General features: G+C 31.9%; 1 long non-coding RNA gene across 1 annotated transcript in view; it reads left to right on the plus strand.

Annotated features, from left to right (window-relative positions):
- The first annotated feature begins 1,077 nt into the window (after window positions 1-1,077).
- LOC145256363 (uncharacterized) overlaps window positions 1,078-14,527 on the plus strand; it is a 149,804-nt gene continuing 136,354 nt past the window's right edge. Inside the window, exon 1 of the long non-coding RNA XR_013863981.1 lies at window positions 1,078-1,295. This is a non-coding gene — a long non-coding RNA (uncharacterized LOC145256363). The remainder of the gene's footprint in view (window positions 1,296-14,527) is intronic.

The raw sequence follows: 14,527 nt of genomic DNA on the forward strand, positions 1-14,527 counted from the left end.
TATATATATATATATATATATATATATATATATATATATATATATATATATATATATATAACAAATGACAAAGGTCTATATTCCAAATTTTATGATGTTGACCATCTTACAATGTTTTCCTTAAATAATTATATCAATCAATGAATCTATTCTGCTCTTAACTCATCAAAAGAAAATGGCAACTATCAATCCACCAAAATAAAATAAAATGCATTCGGGCATGATTACAAAATCCGAAAAGTGGAAGAGAAGTTGCAATTACCTTTTATTTAATCTTTTATTATGCCATTTTTCGACTTTTGTCATAAGTTTGTTATATGCTCTGCAATTACATTGAGCTTCATGAATTATGGATTAGTATATAAAAAAGTGAAATATATATATAAAAAACCCTATATATATATATATATATATATATATATATATATATATATATATATATTGAATAGTGGCCATACAAGTTACTGAGCATTCCAAGCCGAAAATGCTGGAAGGGTCATATTCAAACAGATCTTTACCTTAATGTCTATACTCGTGCCCCTCCTGTACTAACCCTGCTCGAACATTCATGTTTTCTATCATTCACACTGAGGAAGATCGAAGGATCGGTCGAAAATAGAAGGAAACATTCTTGTTTTTTTCAAAAGACATTTTGTATTCCTACACGTCAACACACAGGAAATAAATACAGAAAAGATATAAACATTTATATATTTTCTGTATTTATTTTTTATTCATACATATTTAAATATATATATATATATATATATATATATATATATATATATATATATATATATTGTGTGTGTGTGTGTGTTTGTGTTTGTGCGCGTGCGTGAAAGACAGAGTGGGAGGGAGAGAGAGCAGGAATATTGAGGAATAAACTTTGTTGTGTAAAAAATGTTACAAATGAAATAACTAAGGCATATAACTACGGGCACCCGCCTCTCAAAAACCAGCAACAATACCGAAGGAAGGAAGCAATATCGGTTGGGGGAGTTCCGTTCCGAGATCGGCTGAGTGGGCGAACTAATCGATGCCGAAGGCGTAACTGACAGCCTTCTTTCGCACGCCATCATCTGTGTCTATAAAAAAGGGGCGGCCGGTGCCCGAACCAGTCAATTTGCACAGCGTGTTCAAATTCGAGGACGCTTCTTAGATTCCGTCGTCGCGACTGATAGATTTATACAACAGAAACGAGACGAAACCACTTCTCCAAGCCAGGCCGAGTTAAAGTGGCATTAAAAACAACAACAAATAGAAAGAAACAAAGTTAGAATCCTCCGGTTTTAGAGGTAAGAAAAAAAAAAGTCTTTATTGGTTTCGCCATTTTCTTTTCGTTTGTTTTGTTTCTGTATTTGGTTATTTACTGGTCCTTGTTTCTTTCCTTCTTTCTCTTATTCATTCATTATGTATTTCTTTTTTCTTTTTTTTCTTTCTTTCTTTCTTTCTTTCTTTCCTTCTTTCTCTTATTCATTTATTAACTAATTCATTTTTATTTCTTTTTTCTTTCTTTCCTTCTTTCTCTCATTCATTATGTATTTCTTTTTTCTTTTTTTCTTTCTTCTTTCTTTCTTCTAATTCTCACACATTGTTAATGTTTTTTTTCTTTTTCCGTCTTTCTTTCAATTGTTTTTTTTGTCTTTCTCTTTTCTCCGTTCTTTTTACTGTCGCGCAGTTTTTATTTCATTTTTTTTCTTTCTTTTTTCATTTGTATTTTATTATTGCTTTATTTCTTTCTCTCTGTCTTTTATTCATTTTTTCTTTCAATTCTCACCAATCTTCATTAATCCTTTTTACCTTTTTAAAGTAAGTAATTCTTTATTTCACTTTTTTTTTCCTTTATGTTTCTTTCTTATTTTCTTGATTATCTGATTCGTTTGTTCTTTCTTGTTTTATTTTTCAATATCTGTTAATTGTTTTTCTTTCTTTCTTTCTTCATTCTATGGTTTCTTCGTTTCTTTGCTTTTCAAGTCACTTATTCTTTCTTTCGTCCTTTCTTCTCTTTACAAACAGGCATTCACTAATTTTCTATTTATTTCTTTTTCTTCTTTCCTTTTTTATTTTATTTATTCAGAATGTCTTTCTTTTTTCACGCTATTCATTCAATATTTCTATTCGTTTTTTAAGTTCCCTATTTGTTGCTTCTGTTCTTTTTCCTTTTAACCTATAATTGTTAAAAAAATATATCTATGTTATTACCCTCTCCCCCTTCGTTATTCTTTCTTCTTATGCTCAGCCATTAAGTCCATCTTTTTTTTTTTCCCTTTTCCGTTATTCCTTTCGTTAATATTTTATTCATTTATTAAACATTTTGTGTCACAGTTAAGTTATTGACTGATAAAAGTAATTTGAACACGAAAAACGTTCGATTCTCTCATAAAAATTATTATTATTATTATTATTATTATTATTATTATTATTATTATTATTATTATTACTCTTGAAGGAAATTGTTTTTTTTTTCAGTTTTCCCTTCGTCTTTTCTGTTGCCATGTGGTCCATTCCGTCGCTCTAAATGTCCACTTATTATTATTATTATTATTATTATTATTATTATTTGATGATGATGATGATGATGATGATGATATTTTTTATCATTCTTGGAGGAAAGTGTTTATTTCTTTTTACTTTTCCCTTCCTCTTTTCCATTGCCATGTGGTCCATTCTGTCACTCTAGATGTTCACTTGTTGCCTGTAGACCGCGAAAGATGACTTGACCATCTATGTTTCGTCGTCTTTATGGTGTTGATGATGTCTTTCATTTCAGTTTGTTGTCTGATCCAGGTGTTTATTTTTCTTTCACGTAGACTGATGCCGAACATAATGCGTTCTATATGGCGTTGTGCTTTCCGTAACTTTTCTATTTTCAAGGCATGAAGCCATCTGATGCAAAGAGCTAAAATACTGCTTCAAGATTAAAAACTAGTGTTGGTTAATATCAAATTACCGATGAATTAGACACGGTGTATATAATGCATGTAAAAAAAGAGAAAAATGTTTTGCTTGAGCTGAAACGATGACGTGGATATATTGATATGTTAGTTTGCGAACATCTAACAAATACTTGTACATGAAGCGGCTTCAAACGACGAGAGAAAATAATGAAGAGTTAGACTAATGTCCTTTAGTGAAGAAGAAGAAGACGAAGAAGAAGAAAAAGAAGAAGAAGAAGAAGAAGAAGAAGAAGAAGAGGAGTGTTTATAATAACAACAATCTATATAATAGACAGAGTCTGTGAATATTACAGAATTCGATAAACATTTAACATAAAAAATGGAAAGTGTTCGAATGAGCTTCAATCTATGGTCCCCCCTCGCCAAACTTTCACAAGAAACACTCGTCTAGCTGTAAACACTATCAATAATTCCCCCCACTCTTTATCTGTGCCTAAACCTAAACGTAGATTCCATGAACAAAGCTTCTTTCTTAGAACTGCACGCCTGTGGAATTGTCTTCCGTTTTCCTGCTTTCCGGCTGACTACAATATGGTTGTCTTCAAGTCTAACGTAAATAAGTTCTTGATGAGCCGTTCCATATAAGTTATCAACGTTACCAAATTTTCATTACTAATGATTACTATATTGTCCAATTTCTACTGTACACTCTTTAACCCTTATCATTGAGTGGCCTCTTGGCCTTGATAATGTGGTGATGCCTATGTAAAAAAGCAAAACAAAAAAAAACATAACAAAAACAACCGGACCGAATTCAAATACCTGTTTCTTCAAAAGATGACGTCACACAAAGTTATATTTCATATAACTTTTATACACATTGTGTCAACATTTCGGAGATTACAACGTTTTGACTTTACATTCTGGATCTTGACTTCACCGGCTTCCACGGTGTTTTCTTAACGGCTTCTTCGATTGACTTCTTTGACTCTTCTTCGACCGACTAACGCCAGTGTATATATAAAACTATTTCTTTCTGATTACGTCATTTGAACGCGCACAAAGAATCCTATCAACCGTCATCTGTATCACGTACTTAGGTATTATTATTGTTAACATATTTGTTTTTATTTATCTAAAAATCCTTCTTGTTATTGTTTATAGAATCTAGTCAAGTTAAATTCCTAAAACGTCATTTAACTATATTTATCCTTGAATTACATTTTTTCTTTAAAACAAATCTAATTCAATCTACATGATAATAATGATAATTATGTTCTGGCTCAAGGAATTCGGCGATGCCCCGGGAGTGTGATAATATGCCAATGATACGCGTTAGATGGATAGATTTCGACTCAAACAACAATTTTTCCCTCTTTGTCAGAAACATCGAGCATGGAATGTCAGAACGAAAGGACATAATCTATATATCTATAAAAGTGAAAGTGTCTGTCTGTCTGTGCGTGTGTCTGTGTGTGTATCTGTGTGTGTGTCTGTGTGAGTGTGTACATTTCCATACGCAATAACTCTGTCAATATTAAGTCTACAGACTCGAAATTTGATATACAGGGTACTGAGATTTGGGAAAATCTATGTGATCGGTTTTCGGCCAGAAATTTGGCGATTAAGGGGTCAAAGTTCAACGATTTGACCTTTGAGAACTCGACCAAACTCCTTCGACAATTTTGAGTCTAAACACTTGAAATTTTAGATATAGATTTCTTGGACATGGATCTAACTTAATAATTTTATTTGAGCCCAAAACAATAAATGTTAAGGGGTCATAATAGGGGTCAAAGTTAAAAATAATTAACCTCTGCGGTTTCTACCAAATTATTCAGACAATTTCTGGTCTAAACATTTTAAATTTTACATAAAGGGTATTCAGAGATAAGGCAAGCCTTTTCATAGTCAGGAGTCGCTACTTTCGCCGATATTTTTGAAAGCCATCCTCTCCTTCCGAAGGTCTAGCCTTAATTATAAAAAATGTCACTTCCGGTTTGGCGGTGGTCGTAACAGCATAGACTTCAGGTTTTTTCCCGTTCTTTTCCTCCTTCGCGGTACGGGTCCGAGCCTGCCTTCCTACTACCATTTTATTTTTTTGCTCAACATACACATCCAAACACCCGGGCAACGCCGAGCTGAAATGCTAGTATATATATATATATATATATATATATATATATATATATATAGACTCTCCCGTCGATTTCGACGTATGAGCTTCCGTCACAACAACCAAGTTGCTCGGAAATCCACACATAATTTATTTATAATGGTGAAGGATTTGTGTAGAATCAACCAAACTTTTTGGTATTACTGCTAACCTTTGTCGGTGCGGATGACTGCCACAGGACAGTGTACACAGTAGACCGCAGTTTTTTTACATGGTAGTTTTCTTAGGAGAAGGATATATATGTATGTATTATAGCGTAAAAGATAAGGTCTATAAGAGCAAGGAGTATTGCAGTTATGAACAGCTCAATAGGTGTTGTTATCTAGAGCTATATATAGAAAAGGCGAGAGATTTATAATTGTGAAATTATCAACTTTACATAAGGGAAAAACATAAGAAAATCGACCGGTTGTAAGATACGCTTAAATATGATAGTTTAATTGATGCAGATTACGTATTTATTACTATAAAGGCGATTCTCTATAAATTATTATATTAAACGTAATATACGTTAGTGAGATCAAAACCATATATATATATATATATATATATATATATATATATATATATATATATATATACATCTTGTGTGCCATCAGCTAGAATCGAAACTAAAGCATACAACTCTCCACTCATATTCCTTAGCTTCTGAGCCACGGCCATACGCACGTACGCGCGAGCGCGCACACACACACACACACACACACACACACACACACACACACATATATGTATACATTTATATATTCAGTTGTCCTCCCTTTTTTAAAAAATGGAATCACCTGATCGTCGAAGGCAAGATGCAAGCAAGCAAGGTCCACAGAGTTTCATGATTATATATATTAATAATGAAAAAATATATATATTAATAATAAATTATATAGATTAATAATGAAAAGAAAAACAATTATTTTAGGAAATTGTGTTGTTTCTGCGTAAATAAACATCGCGTTTTATTTATTTACGGAGATCGTGGTATAGCCACATCGAATAGCTGCGATGCAGAAAAAGATTTTGTCTGTAGTTGACTACACGTGCTCTGGATTGAGCATTGTGGGAAGTGAAATCGCCAAATATCATTAGCGCACTTGTAAATAACTTCGTGTAAACAAATGACGCAAGCTTATCATTTCCGGATTATTAGGAGTGTCGGCTGTTGACTAGGCATTAGAGTTTCGATCTCGGCTCTCGGCTTGGAGCACTTACCAACCAGAAGAGCTGTAATACAGCTAAACACGATATATGTGGATATATATATATATATATATATATATATATAAGTGACGAACGTTTAAATTAAGGCTAGTCAATGGAACAGAGGGGATGAATTTCGAAAGTATCGTCGAAAAAAGCGACCCCCCCCTTGTAGAAAGTGCCCAGTTGAAGGTGAAAACATTAATGTTTTTAAACAATTTTTCGATATTTGTCGTCCGAAGGGTCGACCTTCAAAACGATACCAATCTCATGAAAATCTGACTCCTCTGTCGACAGTTGTAGGCAGACATACATACATACATACATACATACATACATACATACATACATACATTTAAACAAACAGGTGAGATTTATATTATAGATTATATTGGACCCAATATATAGTAATATTTAAAAAGTTAAAAAAAAAAATGACTCGTGCGCCACCACCGAGAATCGAAATCAAAACGTTTAGCTTACGATTTACTTTTTTTTATTTTACGTTTATGCCTGAGCTATGCAGACATGTTTGCTGCAAGGTTAAAAATTAAAACACGATCCAGTAGATATTACGTTACGCATGCATATTGATAATGCCTTCGTTCGACCTGGAAAATTCCATTTTTTAATTTTCACACTTTTGTTCCGATTTTCCACAGCTAAAAGCCAAATATAAAGTTTTGTATGGGTTCAAATACCCTATATATTAAGTTACATGTATGTAGACCAAAAAGTGAGAGAGGAGTTTGTGTAGGCAAATTTTTTAAACAAATATGTATACGCATACATAAATATATATAGAAAGAGGTTTGTGTTTACTATAACCTTTATACGCAGATATACGAAAGTATAAATCATGTAGAATATCTGCATGAATATAATTACACGTAATTGTTAACTAAAGATGATCATCTATAAATATAAAAGCGAAAATGTATGTATGTGTGTCTACAAAAGGCTTCTTTCAGAGAAGCGGTCGCTCGCTTAACAACGTTTTAAAACTTTTTATATCACATACGAATCGTAATATCTCACAGTTAACAACGAAGCTCGCCTGTCTATTTAATTTGCCCGATTTCGGGAAGATAAATATTCAATATTTGTCGCTCGCCGCATGTGGGTTAGTCTTTTTCCTATAACATCTTCGGAAAAAAAAAAAAAAAAAAAAAAAAAAAAAAAAGCGTTCAGCAGTAAATGAATACTATCCCGCAGTCAAAATTTGACCTAATTTAAAACGGGCACCTGCAAAATCCAACTAATTAAATAAATTCCAACGTGTTTCCGTTAGCATCTCGCGGTGGGACAATGGTTAACATCGCACTTTTTTTTTCACACTTTAATTCACAACTTTGCCTCAACGGTTCTGGGTCAATCCTCATACTTACTTTTTTTACCCCCCCCCCCACATACCTCCAAACACCCGGGAAACGCCGGGTACCCCTCCGTAGTCTCATAAGAAAACCGAAAAAAAAAAAAAAAACTAATAGGGAATTAGTTAAAATGAATGCTTAAAAGAATATGCAAATTAGCTGCATTTTTTTGCAGATGAATGCAATTCCGCGACCCATGTATAACAAAGTTGTATTTTCTTTTTAAATAAATAGAAAAAGGGGTTTTTAATACGAATATCATTACACATAAAACCCCATATATATATATATATACATATATATATATATATATATATATATATATATATATGCACCCCCAAATAAATTTGCCTGACGGGTAGGCGACAAGGAAGTACTCCACGTAATGGTTTATCGGCAACCTGCTGCAAGATGCCTTATTGAAGCTGCATGTCAAGCACCTGTTTGCCGTAGTGAATGATGACCTCTGAAGTGTGTGCGACACGAAGTTGCTCGTTGTGGATCAACTAAAAACACTATGTAACTAGGATATACTCGTATCCGAGTTCTGCCAACGACGATATATATATATATATATATATATATATATATATATATATATATATATATATATATGAGCAAACAGTTAATAAAACATGTTAAAAAACTCTTAGAAATGAGTTAAAAACACATTTATTCTAAAAAGAAAGCGCTATCCACTTATCTAGTGTTTCCTTTTCAGATTAAATATGTTTTAACCCATTTCTAAGTGTTTTTTAAACATGTTTTATTAACTGTTTGCTCGTATTATAAGCTCTATCTCCTATTTGGTTTTATCGAGCTTTTACATCAGGCTCAGATAACTTTATAAATATTAATTCTTTAATATTTATAATATACTTTAATTTTACCATCTTGGATCATTTTGGTAAATTTAATTGTAATTTTCATTATATATATATATATATATATATATATATATATATAATGAAATACTTGTTTATTGTTATATAAACATGCTCACATCCCGCTGCTACAAATAGCCACTTGTTTTAATCAAACAACAGATATCATCAGGCAGCGACTTGACTATTCAAAAGTTCAATTGAACTTTTGAATAGTCAAGTCGCTGCCTGATGATATCTGTTGTTTGATTGAAACAAGTGGCTATTTGTAGCAGCAGGATGTGAGCATGTTTATATAACAATAAACAAGTATTATCAGCTCTTTTTATTGAGCACTATCTAACAACCTCGTTGAATTCATTAGTCCATTACTTTTGAATATAAAAAACCCGAGTATATAATGAAATATATATATATATATATATATATATATATATATATATATATATATATATATAAATAATGAAATATATATATATATAAATAATGATATATATATATAAATAATGAAATATATATATATATATATATATATATATATATATAAATATATATGTTAAATGACAATTTGGAATTAAATAAAGAAATTTCAAAAATTACGACAAATTTATTATTCGAAAAATGAATACAAAAATTGAAAGTTTTCCCTAAATCCATGAATTTTCAATAAATGACTCACATCATCAGAGAAATATTTTTAGCAAAATAATATTTATAGGCAATCGCAAATTTTGCTATTCAGCACATATATTGAAAACTTAAAAGCTTGCATGAAAAGCATAAAAAAAAGCTAAGATTAAAAAGGATATTCCATGGTTTTGTTATTTCAATGAAGAAAAATAGAGGCACAGTCGTATAATCCAATAATAAAGAAAGGAATAATCGAGACGAAATGAAGTTTTTTTTATGTTCCAATGTATGGATGCATGCATTTGAAGCAATCGATAAAATGCGATAATATAAAATCAATTGCAGATTGTAATATTTCCACACATGGTTGAAATATTTTTTTCGGAAAAGTTTGGTAGAAAATATTTACTGAAAAATTTCTTATACGATAAATGAATTTTAAAAGTAGAATATTTAAAAGTATTAAAAATATTCAAATTATAATATAATTATTAATTCCACTTACATTCTCTCAATGCCTGAAACTAATCGAAAATTCCAGAAGCGAGGATTCTTCTCTAGAACTGTCCGTCTGTGGAACACAATACCGCCTGGCTGCTTCCCAGTTAACTGTAACATGATCATTTTGAAATTATATGCAAACGGGTTCTTCTCGAGCTGTTTTCTTAAAATCAACTATTACTGATCGTTATGGAGTTGTCTCACAATCTACCCGACATTTATTATCCTCGAGTAACCCTTGCGTCTTGATAAGCGGTGACACTCTAGTAAAGATATGTAAGGAGCTAACAAGAACGGAAGATGATTATAGCAAATACAGGGGATGACTATTGGCCTCAGTCTTGAAAAGACCGAGTCTAGAATTAGGAGGCAAACAGTCAGCAGGTAAAGAGTTCCACAATCCTGAAGTTCTTGAAAAGAAGCGACTGGAATAGGGAAGTAAATTACAATGACATAGCAAAACAATGAATTGAATGAAGATCGCTAGACCAACGAGTTAAACGAGCTGGAACAAATGAAGCAGAGAATAGATCAGACAATTCTCTCTAGAAAGACACTAAGTTAAAAAAACGCAACACATGATTGGAACGTGGCATAAGGAAAGGCGGTTCAATTCAGTCTCATTTTCCTTCTGACGTCACAGTGGTTGGTGCTAAGTACACAAACAAGAAACTCTGAAGAAACTATTGCAGACTATGTATTACATATATACACTATGTATTACATATATACATAATGTATTATATATATATATACGCTATGTATAACGTATATACATAATGTGTTATATATACACCATGTATTACATATATACACTATGTATTACATATGTACACCATGTATTATATATATACGCTATGTATTACGTATGCACATCATGTATTACATATGTACACTATATATTCCAATCTCTGGTCCCCCCTCGCCAATCTTTCACGAAAAATATCCGTCTACAGGGTGGTCAAAAAGTCAGGTAACATTTTAAAGAAATCAGGAGGGGTAAGATCCGGAGATCTGGCTGGCCATTCAACTGGGCCACGGCGACCAATCCATCGTTGTGGAAAAATTTCATCCAAGAAATAATATTAAGCGAATAGAGATTATAATGGATCATATTGTTTTTTCTACCTTTAACATGTTACCTGACTTTTTGACCACCCTGTAGCTGAATCCACTGTGAAAAATTTCCCCCACTCTATATCTGTGCCTAAATCAAAACGCGGATTCCATGAACAAAGCTTCTTTCTTAGAACTGCACGTCTGTGGAACTCTGTTCCGTCTGCCTGCTTCCCACCGGACTACAACTTGGATGTCTTCAAGTCCAATGTTAACAAATTTCTGATGAACCGCCCCCTTAAGTAAACACTTCATCAAATCTCCACACTAACGTACTGTACTTGCAATAACCCTTATCCCTGAGTGGCTTCCGGGCCTTGATAAGTGGTGATCACTGTGTAAAAAAATATATATATATTACATATGTACATATGTATGGACATATATACACCATGTATTACATATATACACCATGTATTACATATATACACTATGTATTTCCTATATACGCTATGTATTACATATGTACTCCATTTATTACATATATACACTACATATGGACCATTTCTGTCTGGAACGATTTCCTGAGTTCGGCAAGGTACACATGAAGAAGGTCGCAGATTACATCGATCAAAATGTTATGAAAATAACACTCAAGACCAGAAAAGTAGTTTGTAGAATTCAATCAATACAAATAAATTAATCTTTATCTCAAAAATTCAGAAACGAAAGGAAGAATTATAAAATTATTTTGTACCCACGTTCCCCCCCCCAAACAAGGCATATCGCCACTTGGACGTAAGCGGCTACTATTTGGGACCATGCATAAGAAAGATTAACAAGATGTTGATGTATGCTACATTTAAACTTCTACATATCAGTACAGTCAGGGGAGCAGGTAGAAGGAAGGGAATTCCAAAGTCTAGATATCCGAGAGAAGAAACTATTAAAGTAGAAAGCTTTTTAGTATTTAGGGATCTCAACAGTGAGAGGGTAAGATTTTGTTGCTAAGCGGGTTTGTCAGGGATATGTACGTCGAGAGGGGCACAAGTGCAATGAGTTCATCAGAGCACATTCCACTAAATTATTTGTAAAAAAGGCACAGAGATGCAACATTGTGGCGATGGGGCAAGGATTGGAGCTTAGTTGACAAAGTGGGACCTATTAGATTGGCGACTGTTTTTTTTTGGACCCGATCCAAGATGGAGAGATTAGTGGAAGATGCAGAAGATGTGGCAACAATACTCCATGTATGATTCAGATGTGGCAATCGTCATCGCAAGGAATCTGAAACACCAAAATTATTCAGTTTGTTTGTCATTTTGCCATATATCATTCCAGGAGTGGGCGAATATCAGATACGGATTTAGGAGACTGGCAATAGCGATGCCAAACAGAAGATCACCAAAACAAATCGATCATTGAATTCAATTCATTCAAATCAATACAATCTGTTGTGCAACGATGACAACGACTTTACTTAACATCTTTGATGATCTGAAGACCTGATGAGATTTGGTGATGCCATACAAGTTGGTTTAAACGAGATCTTTGATTCACTGCTGCTATTAATAATGATTCAATAATATCAGAAGTGACTAAATAAGAATTTTATATTCTAGCTGTATATAACCGGCGTGGCCAGGTCGAAACATATTGCTGGGCGGAGGGTTTAGTCACCATTTAAGATATTTAATTTGATACGAAAAATGTTGGATTAATGTAAGCATAAAACACATTCATCTTGGCCCATAAAAATCAGACGCAAAGTAACTTTCATAGCTTAAACGGGAAATAACTCCCATAACTTAAATGAATAAGCTTACTTCCGGTTTTAAAAGCAACTGTTGTCAGCTTTTAATAATTGAAAATAAATTAAATTAAAAATAAATTGAATAAAAAAATAAATTAAATAAATCAACTTTAAATGATATTTCTAAATAAAACAATTACAGCAGTTCTATTAAAAAATAATTAATAACATGAAGCTAATTATTAAAATAGATTTTTTAATGTAATATACAAATGAGAGTATTCATTGAATGTAGATTTCTTTTGAATATGTAGTATATAAAGAACTTATGTTGGAACAAATCTGTGTATATAAGTCCGTTTTCAGTATGGAAATTAATTTGTGAAACAGTGTACCCTTTGTGCATGATAACTAAATTTTGAACAAAGGAACAGACTAGAACCCGACTTGATTATATATATATATATATATATATATATATATATATATATATATATATATATGAGCGACTTTCCAAAAGTAATAGCTTCTATTTTTTTATTCCCACCCGAGTAGATCAGAGAGGACTGCAGATTGCATTTTTATGATCACTAATTTATAGATTCACGACCTGAAAATTTCATTTCTTTGTTGCAGATATTGACTGTGTATGACTCTAAGAAAGCAACTCCAGTCATGGACGTGTGCCAGAAGCAGAGATGCGTAATTGAATAATGCTTCCTAAATGGTCACCCATCTGTTATTGGCCGGGCTCATCGTTGCTTAACTTCGGTAATCTTGGTGAGAACCGGTGTGCTAACGTGTTTGTGCCGTATACACGTTAACAATATACGTTAAGTTAATAACTATTTTAAATTGATAAGAAATGGAGATTGATATGAAAATTACATTTTTATCGTATCTCATTAACCTTCATTTAACTAATTAATAATCCTTTTAACCCATCAATATTACAATTTAACTAATCAATCATCATTTTAACTCATCGATCTTCATTTTAATTAGCAAGCTTCAATTTAACTAATCTGTGACTTGAATTCTAAAACAAAAAATCAATAATGCAAGATGAAAGCGTATAGTATATGATTAATGACTAAAAAACAGGCGTACGTCTGTATCGACCTTGACCTTATTTATTTAAAAACGTTGTTGAAAACCTGTTTTTTTATTTTTCATGTATTTTAATTTATTAATTTCTATTAAATTATTTTTAATGAATTTATTTAAATTTTATTAAAATTTTATTTAAATTTTATTTAAAACGCTGCCGTAAAACGGGGTTTCCATGTATTTTAATTTATAAAATCCTATTAAATCACTTTTTATTAATTTTAAAAATTCATTTAAAACCTTACCGAAAACCGTTTTGATTTCCCTATGTTATTTATTTTAATTTATTAATTTCTATTGAATTATTTTTAATTAATTAAAAAATATATATTTAAGACGCTGCTAGAAACCACTTTTTATTCTTCATATATTTTGAGACTCGATTTCGGATGTGTCTAACTGATGAGCCCAAATGAGGGTGAAACTCTAGTCTTGGACTTCCGGTTGGTGGACTGTCATAGCTCTTGTGGGCTGCGATGTTGTTTGTCTGTGGAATTTATTATATATAATCTCTCACATTCTAAAAATCATATATATATATATATATATATATATATATATATATATATATATATATATATATATAATAAAACCTTTTTCTTCACCATATTCCCTCTGCTTCACTTTTTTGTTATCAAGTAAGATCTTTGACTTACTTCTTGTTTCATCAAATACTTTTGCATGCAAAATCCGATCCTGCATTTTGCTAATTCCTACCCTTTGATGAGAAGGAAAGTATTTCTTTGAAACTCCGCGGATTAAGGACTATCCACTTATCTAGTGTTTCCTTTTCAGATTAAATGTTTTTAACTTTTTTTGCAAAGTGTTTTTAACATGTTTTATTAACTGTTTGCTCGTATATATATATATATATATATATATATATATATATATATATATATATATATATATATGCACAAGGCATGGAAATATCCTCGGTAGTGTTTAGGGGC

The sequence above is a fragment of the Euprymna scolopes genome, chromosome 32 (assembly GCF_053919585.1).
Source record: "Euprymna scolopes isolate OS-2025 chromosome 32, ASM5391958v1, whole genome shotgun sequence".
Taxonomy (NCBI): Eukaryota; Metazoa; Mollusca; class Cephalopoda; order Sepiida; family Sepiolidae; genus Euprymna; species Euprymna scolopes.